General features: G+C 35.5%; 1 non-coding gene across 1 annotated transcript; it reads left to right on the top strand.

The window, feature by feature from the left end:
* The first annotated feature begins 5107 nt into the window (after positions 1–5107).
* On the top strand, positions 5108–5211 carry LOC112096553. The gene has a single exon (XR_002904454.1). It is a non-coding gene; the product is annotated as a small nucleolar RNA R71 (small nucleolar RNA).
* The last annotated feature ends 4462 nt before the right edge of the window (positions 5212–9673 follow it).

The following is a 9673-nucleotide window of genomic DNA, read 5'->3' as shown; positions in this document are numbered from 1 at the left end:
AGCTCCAACTGGATGTCGTAAACACTTCTCTCAATGTCTCTGAGTTGGCTTTCTAAACCCTCAACATAGGCTACTAACTCTGGTGGTTGTAGAGCCCAAATACGATGTGTTTTACAAAATTGAATCTGCCTTATGAGATGAGTTTTGACACGTTGAAGTGGTTTAAGAATGTTCAGGAGGAACGGTCTAAGTATGGTACTCATGATTAAAAATGATAAGAGAAAACTTAATAGTTAAACAAACACACTTATGCAAAAATAATTTCAATTAGCAAAAGAATAATATAAAGAAAGAAAAAGAAAAAAAAATCAAATCACCAAAAAGAAAAGAAGAAAAAAATCAATTCAAATCTGGTGGGTCACTCAAATTTATTTCAGTGTCTTCTTCATGTGGTTGGTACTCTAGATATGGCTTTAATCTTTGACCATTAACTTTAAACGTGACACCGTTCTTTGGGTCCTTAATTTCAATTGCCCCATGTGGAAAAACAGTATGTACAATAAATGGGCCAGACTAACGAGAGCGTAACTTACCTGGGAATAGGTGCAAGCGAGAATTGAATAAAAGTATTTTCTGACCTGGAGTGAAAGATTTTCTCATAATTTGCTTGTCATGGAAGACTTTCATTCATTGCTTGTAAATCTTGGCATTTTCGTATGCGTCATTGCGAATTTCTTCAAGTTCTGCCAGTTGTAATCTTCTTTCTGAGCTGGCTTGCTGCATGTCAAAGTTAAATTTCTTGATGGCCCAATACACACGATGCTCGAGTTCCACAGGTAGGTGGCAAGCTTTTCCATACACTAACCTGTAGGGTGACATCCCAATCAAGGTCTTGAAAGCCGTTCTATATGCCCATAGTGCATCATCAAGTCTCAATGACCAATCTTTTCTGTCCGGCCTCACCGTCTTTTCTAATATGTGTTTTATTTCTCGATTGGAGATCTCAACTTGGCCACTGGTTTGCAGATGATATGGGGTCGCCACTTTGTGTGTGATTGAATACTTTGTCAAAAGAGCTTTGAATGCTTTGTTATAAAAGTGGGCACCACCATCACTGATTATTGCTCGAGGGAATCCAAAGCGTGAGACAATATTGCTTTTCAAAAATCCTATCACCACCTTGTGATCATTGGTTCTACATGGAATTGCTTCTACCCATTTCGATACATAGTCAACAGCAACCAATATGTATTGATGGCCAAAAGAAAGGGGAAAGGGTCCCATGAAGTCGATACCCCATACATAAAAAATCTCAACCACTAAAATTGGATTTAGTGGCATCATGTTCCTTCGCGTAATACTCCCCATTCGTTGACACCTATCACATGAAGAACAGAAACTGTAAGCATCTCGAAATATAGTTGGCCAATAGAAACCACATTGTAAAACTTTAGTCGCTGTTTTCTTAGCACTAAAATGGCCTCCACAAGCTTGTTCATGGCAGAATAAAAGGATATTCTAAATTTCATTTTCTGGGACACATCGTCTAACAATTTGATCTGCACAATACTTGAACAAATAAGAGTCATCCCAAAAGAAATTATTTATCTCTGCAAAGAATTTAGCCTTATCTTGCTTGGTCCAATGCTTTGGAAGTTTACTTGTAACAAGATAATTAACTATATCAACATACCAAGGTAATACTTCCACACTCATTAATTGTTCATCTGGAAATGACTCATTCAATATTAATGGCTCTGTAATTGTGTCAAAATAGAGACGAGAGAGGTGGTCCGCCACAATATTTTCTGTCCATTTCTTATCTTTGAATTCCAAGTCAAATTCCTGCAAAAGTAACACCCAACGAATTAGTCTAGCTTTTGCATCTTTCTTTGTGAGAAGATATGTAAGAGCAGCATGATCTGTGAATATAATTATTTTACAACCAATGAGATAAGATCGAAATTTCTCTAATGCAAACACTACTACTAGCATTTCTTTTTCAGTAGTTGAATAGTTCAACTGTGCATCATTCAATGTCATACTAGTATAGTAAATAACGTGGGGAATTCGATCAACTCTTTGTCCTAATACTGCTCCTACTGCATAATCAGATGCATTACACATGAGCTCAAATGGTAAGCTCCAGTTTGGGGGCTGAATGATGGGTGATGATGTCAACAACTGCTTTAGTTTTTCAAATGCCACAAGACATGGATCATCAAAGATAAAAGGTACATCCTTAGCAAGTAAATTGCATAAGGGTCTAGAAACTTTGCTAAAATCTTTAATGAAACATCTATAGAAACCAGCATGCTCAAGGAAAGATCTTACTTCTCTGACTGTTTTGGGTGGAGGAAGATTAGAAATGAGATCCACTTTGGCTTTGTCAACCTCAATACCTTTGCTCGAAATGATGTGACCGAGAACAATACCTTGTTTTACCATAAAATGGCATTTCTCACAATTTAAGACCAAGTTCTTCTCGATACATCTCTGCAGAACTAGTGTTAAATGATGTAAACATTGATCAAACGAATCACCAAAGACTGAAAAGTCATCCATAAAGACTTCAAGGAATCGTTCAACCATATCAGAAAAAATGCTTAACATGCATCGTTGAAATGTAGCAGGTGCATTACATAATCCAAATGACATTCTCCTATATGCAAATGTGCCAAAAGGGCAAGTGAAAGTGGTATTCTCTTGATCTTTTGGTGCTATGGGGATCTGATTGTATCCTGAGTAGCCATCTAGAAAATAATAAAATTCATGACCTGCTAATCTATCAAGCATTTGATTGATAAATGGTAAAGAAAAATGGTCTTTACGTGTGACAGAATTCAACTTTCTATAATCAATGCATACACGCCATCCTGTATTCACTCTAGTGGGTATCAATTCATTATCAGCATTCGTAACTACTGTGACTCCTGACTTTTTGGGGACAACTTGTACAGGACTGACCCATGAACTATCAGAAATTGGGTAAATGATATCTGCATCTAATAGCTTAAGGATTTCAATTCTAACAACTTCTTTTATGTTAGGATTTAACCGACGTTGCATTTCCCTGGTAGATTTAGCATTTTCATCAAGGTGAATGTAATGCATGCAGTCTACTGGGTTTATACCTTTTATGTCTGCTATGGTCCATCCTAATGCTCCTTTGTGCTCTTTTAAAACATCCAACAACTTACCTTTTTGTTCGTCATTTAAGGATGATGAGATGATTACCGGTAGAGTACTTTCTTCTCCCAAAAATGCATATTCCAATGTGTTGGGTAATGGTTTGAGCTCAAGTTTCGGTGGTGATTCTGATGAGGGGATGAGTTTCTTCTCTGATGGTGCTAGTTGTTCAACTCTTGACTTCCATTTATTAGTGTCCAAGGATGGTGCGGAGTCAAGTAGGGCGTTGACTTCATCGACTGATCTGTCAATATCAAAATCCAAACCAAAGTGAGTTAAACATGTTTGTAAAGGATCATCACTAAGGTTTGAAATAAAAGTGTCATCAACTAATGCTTCAATTAAATCCACATCAACAATTCCATCATCTGCATTATGAGGTTGTTTGGCAATGTTGAAGATGTTCAGCTCCATAGTCATGTTGCCAAAAGACAACTGCATATTTTCAGTCCTGCATTGAATGTGAGCATCTGCAGTTGCCAAGAAAGGTCGGCCTAGAGTAATGGGGATGTGCTTCCTTGAATCCTGTATTAATTGAGTGTCAATTACAATGAAATCAACAGGAAAATAAAACTTGTCTACCTGGATAAGCACGTCCTCCACAATACCACGAGGTATTTTCGTGGACCGATCTGCAAGCTGTAACACCACTGGAGTTGAGTGTAATTCTCCCAGTCCAAGTTTTACAAATACTGAATAAGGCAACAAATTTACACTAGCTCTTAAATCCAACAAAGCATTCTCAATTGTGTGGTTCCCTATACTACATGAGATAGTGGGGGAGCCTGGGTCTTTGCATTTTAAAGGAATTTTATGTTGGAGTATAGAACTAACGTTTTCTGTTAAAAATGCTTTCTTTTAAACATGCATATTTCTCTTTTTAGTACAAAGGTCTTTAAGAAACTTGGCATAAGATGGAACTTGTTTAATAGCATCAAGTAAAGGGATGTTAACACTTACCTGTTTGAAGATTTCGAGAATCTCACCTGTGGATTTTCCCTTCTTTCCTTTCCCTAACCTCTGAGGAAATGGAGCTTTAGGAACATATTCTTGTGGGTTAGTTTCTTCTTTTTCCTCTGGTGGTGAGTCCTCAACATTCATAGGTACAATTTGATTTTCTTTTGTCACCGGCATCTCCACTTTATTGTCAACGTCTTTTCCTTTTCGCAAGGTCATGACTGCTTTGACCTCTCCATGCTGCTGTGGTGAACTGGTACTTGCTTTATGTACTCCTTTAGGATTAGGCACTGGTTGACTTGGAAACTTGCCTTTCTCAACAGTCATTACCAAGGTCTGAACTGAAGTAGCAAGTTGTCTCACCATCTTCTCGAGGCTTGAAACTGATTGAGCTTGTGAGTTGAAGCCTGCTCTCAACTCATTTCGTAGTCCATCAATGGTGCAGTTTTGTTGCTCAATCGTGGAGTGAGTAAGATTCTTGAGATTCTGGAATGAATCCTCCCATGGTCTGGGTTGAGAGTAGTTCTGGTTCTGATTGTATGGTCTAAATAGTGGCTGAGAGGCTTGAGGAACTTGAGGAATTTATTGCATTGGTGGAGCTGGAGCTGCTGGTCCATTCTGTTGGAATCCTTGAGACCATGAAAAATTGGGGTGGTCTCTCCATCCAAGGCTATATGTGTTGGAGTATGGGTTGTAATTTGATGGCTTTCTCATTACACCTATGGCATTGGCTTGATCTGAGTATGAGTCATGGTCATGTGGTTCTATTGATTTAGCAGTCGATAACGATGTTATTTGTCGAGCAAGACCTTCAACCATCTCCTTGACTTCTTTGATTCCCAAAGTTGACTCGCCAAGTGATCGACTCCGTTGTTGGGAATTATCGGCTTGTCGCTGGAAGAATTCCCAAATCTCTGATGCACTTTTTGACATTAGCTCTCCTCCACTTGTTGCCATTAGCCATTCTTGCACATTCGGCAATAATCCCTCCAAAAAGTATTGGCATTGGTGCCATTTCTCGTACCCATGATGTGGACACTTCAAGAGTAGCCCATTGAATCGCTCCCATGTTTCGAAAAATTGCTCGTCCTCTCTCTGGGTAAACTCTGAGATTTCCCTGCGAATAGCATTGGTTTTATGCACTGGGAAATATTTATTCAAAAATTTCGTTACCATTTGTTCCCATGATGCAATGCTATTAGCAGGCAATGTATTAGGCCATGAACGAGCTCTATCCTTTAAAGAAAATGGGAAAAGTCTAAGTTTTACATCATCATCTGAAAAATTCTCATATTTAAATGTTTGACAAATAGCATGAAAATCATTCAAATGATTATATGGGTCCTCATTTTCTAGGCCATAAAATGTTGGGAGACAATTTAGCACACTAGGTTTTAGTTCAAAACTCCTAGCAGCTACATTTGGGTATCTTATGCATGATGTGCTCAAATTAGCTAAAGGACTGAAATAATCCTTAAATGGCCTCTCCTGTGGTTGCAAATCCATTTTATTTTTAATTTGTTTGTGTGTGCGAAGTGTTTTCTCAAGTTCAAGGTCTATAGGTTCAAGATTAGGTAATAATGACCTACGACCATGCATGCAAAACAAATAAAATAAAAACAAAGATGGGAACAAAACAAATAAAAATAAAGAAGAGGAGAAATTACGATACTAACCTTATCACGCTGTTAAAACCTTTCTATAAAAATACACAAAAACAAATACGTGAAATAAATTAACTAAAAATTAAATTAATAAAATAAACAAAAATTACAAAGAAAAATAAATTGAAAATTAAATTACAAAATTTTAAAGAAGAGAAAAAGAAAAGAAATACTAACCTTTAAATGTAGATTCACTTTTTTTTTCTTTTTTTTTTCTTTTTTTTTTAAAGAAAAAAATACAAGAAAACAATTAAATGGAATTATTCACAAAAATTAATTCTATGAATTAAAATTACTTACCTACCCAGCAACGGCGCCAAAAACTTGTTGTGCAAATTTTAATGTACTCGCAAGCGCACGAATCTATTGTAGTATAGACTAATGGTGACGAGTGTCGATCCCACGAGGAGGTGGATTTTAATTGTGTAGAATTAATTTTGTAAATGGGTGATTGGATTTGTGGTGGAAATAATTTGGAATATGCTAAAACTTAAATTAAAATGGCGAGAATAAATTGAAGAGAATTCTATTGAAATGTCATTCTTGGGTATCTGGATCCGTATCAACATGCACCATGGGCTAAATAATCCTTATTAATGCCAATTAAATCATGAGGGGGGAATCCACACCTCATGAACCACGCTCTAATCAATATGGTGCTAAGGGCTTATCGTGCCAAATAATAATAATCTTGTACTAGGGGGCCGGTGAAACCAAGGCGGTACTAGACAAGATTAGTATTATTTGTCGACGAGAAGTCAAAACATCCACAAAAATTAGAGGGGAAGAGAAAATAAATTTACCAAATAAAGCCCATGACACATGTTGAGACTTCACCTTCAACCCAAACTTGAAAGAAAATTAGCCACTCATAATTGAACTAGGGGCAAAATGGAAATTTATTAAAATACATAGAAAATACAAGATGGAGAAGGAATTACAGAAAATGGATCCCAAAAATGGATTCAGAGATATCAAATTAGGGGGGAGAGGCCCCCTTTTTATAGATACATGGAGTAAATCATGGCCATCGGATTAAAAACAATTTAGATGCTCAGGATTGCGCCACGTCATCAGTCAACAGTACGCGGTTTGACCATGTGGGTGAATAGTAACACGGTTTGACCCGGCTTTGAACAGTAACGCGGTTTGACCCGGCTTTGAACAGTAACGCGGTTTGGTTTAAAATAATCCTGTGTAATGCATGTACCGTACGCGCAAGTTTTGGTCCACTAATATGCTGCCACATCACCATCAACAGTTCATAAGAATTTTAGACTAACAGGATAATGACACCTCATCAGTCAATGCCACATCATCGGTCAATGCCAAGTCATCGATCCGTCTATGTGAACAATGTCGTGAACAGTAACGTAGACAGTACCGTACATGTGAACAGTGCCATTTTTCCTTTTATGCTCCTCCTAAGGTTTTCGACCGTCCTGAGTTCAAAAGTGATGTCCGTTTTGCCGTTTGATCTCTCGTTTATTGTGAAATGACTATGATGCCCTTAAAATACACAAAATACTTAATTAAAATAAAACACACATAATTAAATTACAAGAACCTTAAATACATAAAAGTAAGGGTTGTTAGTAAGACTTGAAATGTAAAATGACGATTTTCTCCTTTATAAATATACATTTTCTAACACTCAACACCTAATATCTCAACATCCCTTTATGAATTATAACCTACAATTATGCATATGTTTTGAGCACAAATTACTTTAATTCAAGTAAAACTTATTAAGACTCAACTAAAATGGATGTTTATGAAAATATAACCAAAATATAATAAAAACACCTCATTTACTCTCTAAGTGATCTTGATTTAAGTCTAGAATTGCTGTAATAACTCTCATTTCATAGAGTTATCAGCAACCTAAGAGGGGGTGAATTGGGATTTTAAAAAATTTAAGCTAAACAAATCACACCACAATTCAATCTATTGCCTCAATGAAATAAAAAACAATAAATTTAATAAAGCACAAAAATGAAAGAGTAAGGGAAGAGAGAGCAAACACAATAATTTTTACATGGTTCGATAATCCCCGCCTACGTCCACACTCCAAGCCAACCAACCTTGAGAATTTCACTATTCAAGCCTCCCAAAACTTCAAGTTCTTTACAATTGACTTCCAAGGTATCAATAAACCTTAACAATCAAGAGATTATCTCTCAATCTTTTCACCTAAGTGTTTCTCACACTTATACCCTCACCAATTTGATGAGAAAATAAAGATTACAACAAAAACTATCTTTTAGAGTGAATATTCAAATAATAGCAAAGATTTAATCTATGATGATTTGTGAATTGGAAGCTCAAAATATGTTGTTTACACTTGTTTATGCTTGCAAAAGTCTAAAAATTGAAGTTGAATTTTAGTTTATATAGATTTAGCCCAAAAACTAGCCATTATAGGTAAATTCCAGCAAGCAGCTAGTCGCTTAATTAGGCGGCTCACCTCTTTAGAACAGTGAAGTTACCGTTATAATTTGAATTTGCTACAGTAACCCTGTTTATCAAAATTACACTTTGCCCAAAACTTTCCATAATTTTACGATGGCTCAAAAAGTCATAAAGTGTTGCAAACAGATCCTATTCCAGAATTTTTAAATAATGCTCATGATTCTCAAATTTTTTTGAAATTATGATATAACGCAAAACATAATAATATTTTCAAAGAAGTCCTTTTTCAAAATTAATACTTATAAATTTCAAAGTTCTCAAAACTTCCTCAGGTGGCTAGTTGCTAGCCCTCAGGCGGTTAACTGCTAACTATCTATCCATTTTTAATATTTACACTTTAGTCCCAAAACTTATAGATATTAGAATATGGCCAAAAATGTTACAAATATTTACAAATAGGTCCAAATCCAAAATTTAAAACAATACTTATTAAAATCAAAGATTCCAAAACTTTTTTATTTTAGTCCACATCTTGAAAAACAACTAATTGCATAAAATACTTGGCTTATAATTGCAAAACCTTTGGTTTATGAAAAATGATGATTTATTAAACAAAATCTTAAGCTTCTCAAATGTTAAACCATACATATATTAAATCTTATCGGCTTTACAAGAATTATCGTAATCATGAGTTCATTGAGCTTTAAACTTCATTCTTGATTGAGCCGTTAAGTGTCTTGAGTTCGTTAAGTGTCTTGAACTTGATTTCACTTAATTCACTTGCATAAATATTATCCTTCAAGAACTAGTGAAAATGTGAAATACAATATTTATTAAATCACTTAAGATACATGTTTCTTATAATCAAAATTACATAATATGTAGCCCTTTAGGCTAACAATCTCCCTTTTTTTTATGATGACAAACATCTCATGTATTTTGACATTTATACTCCCTCTTGATACATAGTATACATGACTCAACATATAAATCAACTATGAACTCCCCCTGAATACATGATTTATAACAAATGTAAGCTCCCCCTAAATATTTTAAAATCATGAATCAATACTTCAGGATTAAAATACATGTTACCTGCCTCCTGGAATTCAAAATACATGACTTCTCCCCTTCATCATCAAAAATGCTGAAAATCCATGCTAGGACCAAAAATACTTCAATGGTTAATCAAGAATCATATAAAAATCAAACGTGCAATTAGCCAAAGAGTTATGACATTCCAAGAATCTAGAAAACATCATCCAAATATCAAACAATAATCTTCCTCAATTCACAATTAAAATAACAATGCATATGAAAATATAGGTGCATAATAGAACAGGGAGCCAAAATAAAACAAGAGATAAAAGACGCCATTAAGGTGGCTCGACATAAACTTGTCGTGAAATTGTTTTCGAAGAGGTGGCTGTGAAAATGGATTAATATGAACTCCGGATTGTCTCCATGATGTTCCTTGCACTTTTTGGCTACATGTCTTCCCTTGGATTTTT

This window comes from Citrus clementina, unplaced genomic scaffold (assembly GCF_000493195.1).
Source record: "Citrus clementina cultivar Clemenules unplaced genomic scaffold, Citrus_clementina_v1.0 scaffold_8, whole genome shotgun sequence".
Classification (NCBI taxonomy): domain Eukaryota; kingdom Viridiplantae; phylum Streptophyta; class Magnoliopsida; order Sapindales; family Rutaceae; genus Citrus; species Citrus x clementina.
This window is presented reverse-complemented; position numbering and strand designations above follow the sequence as displayed.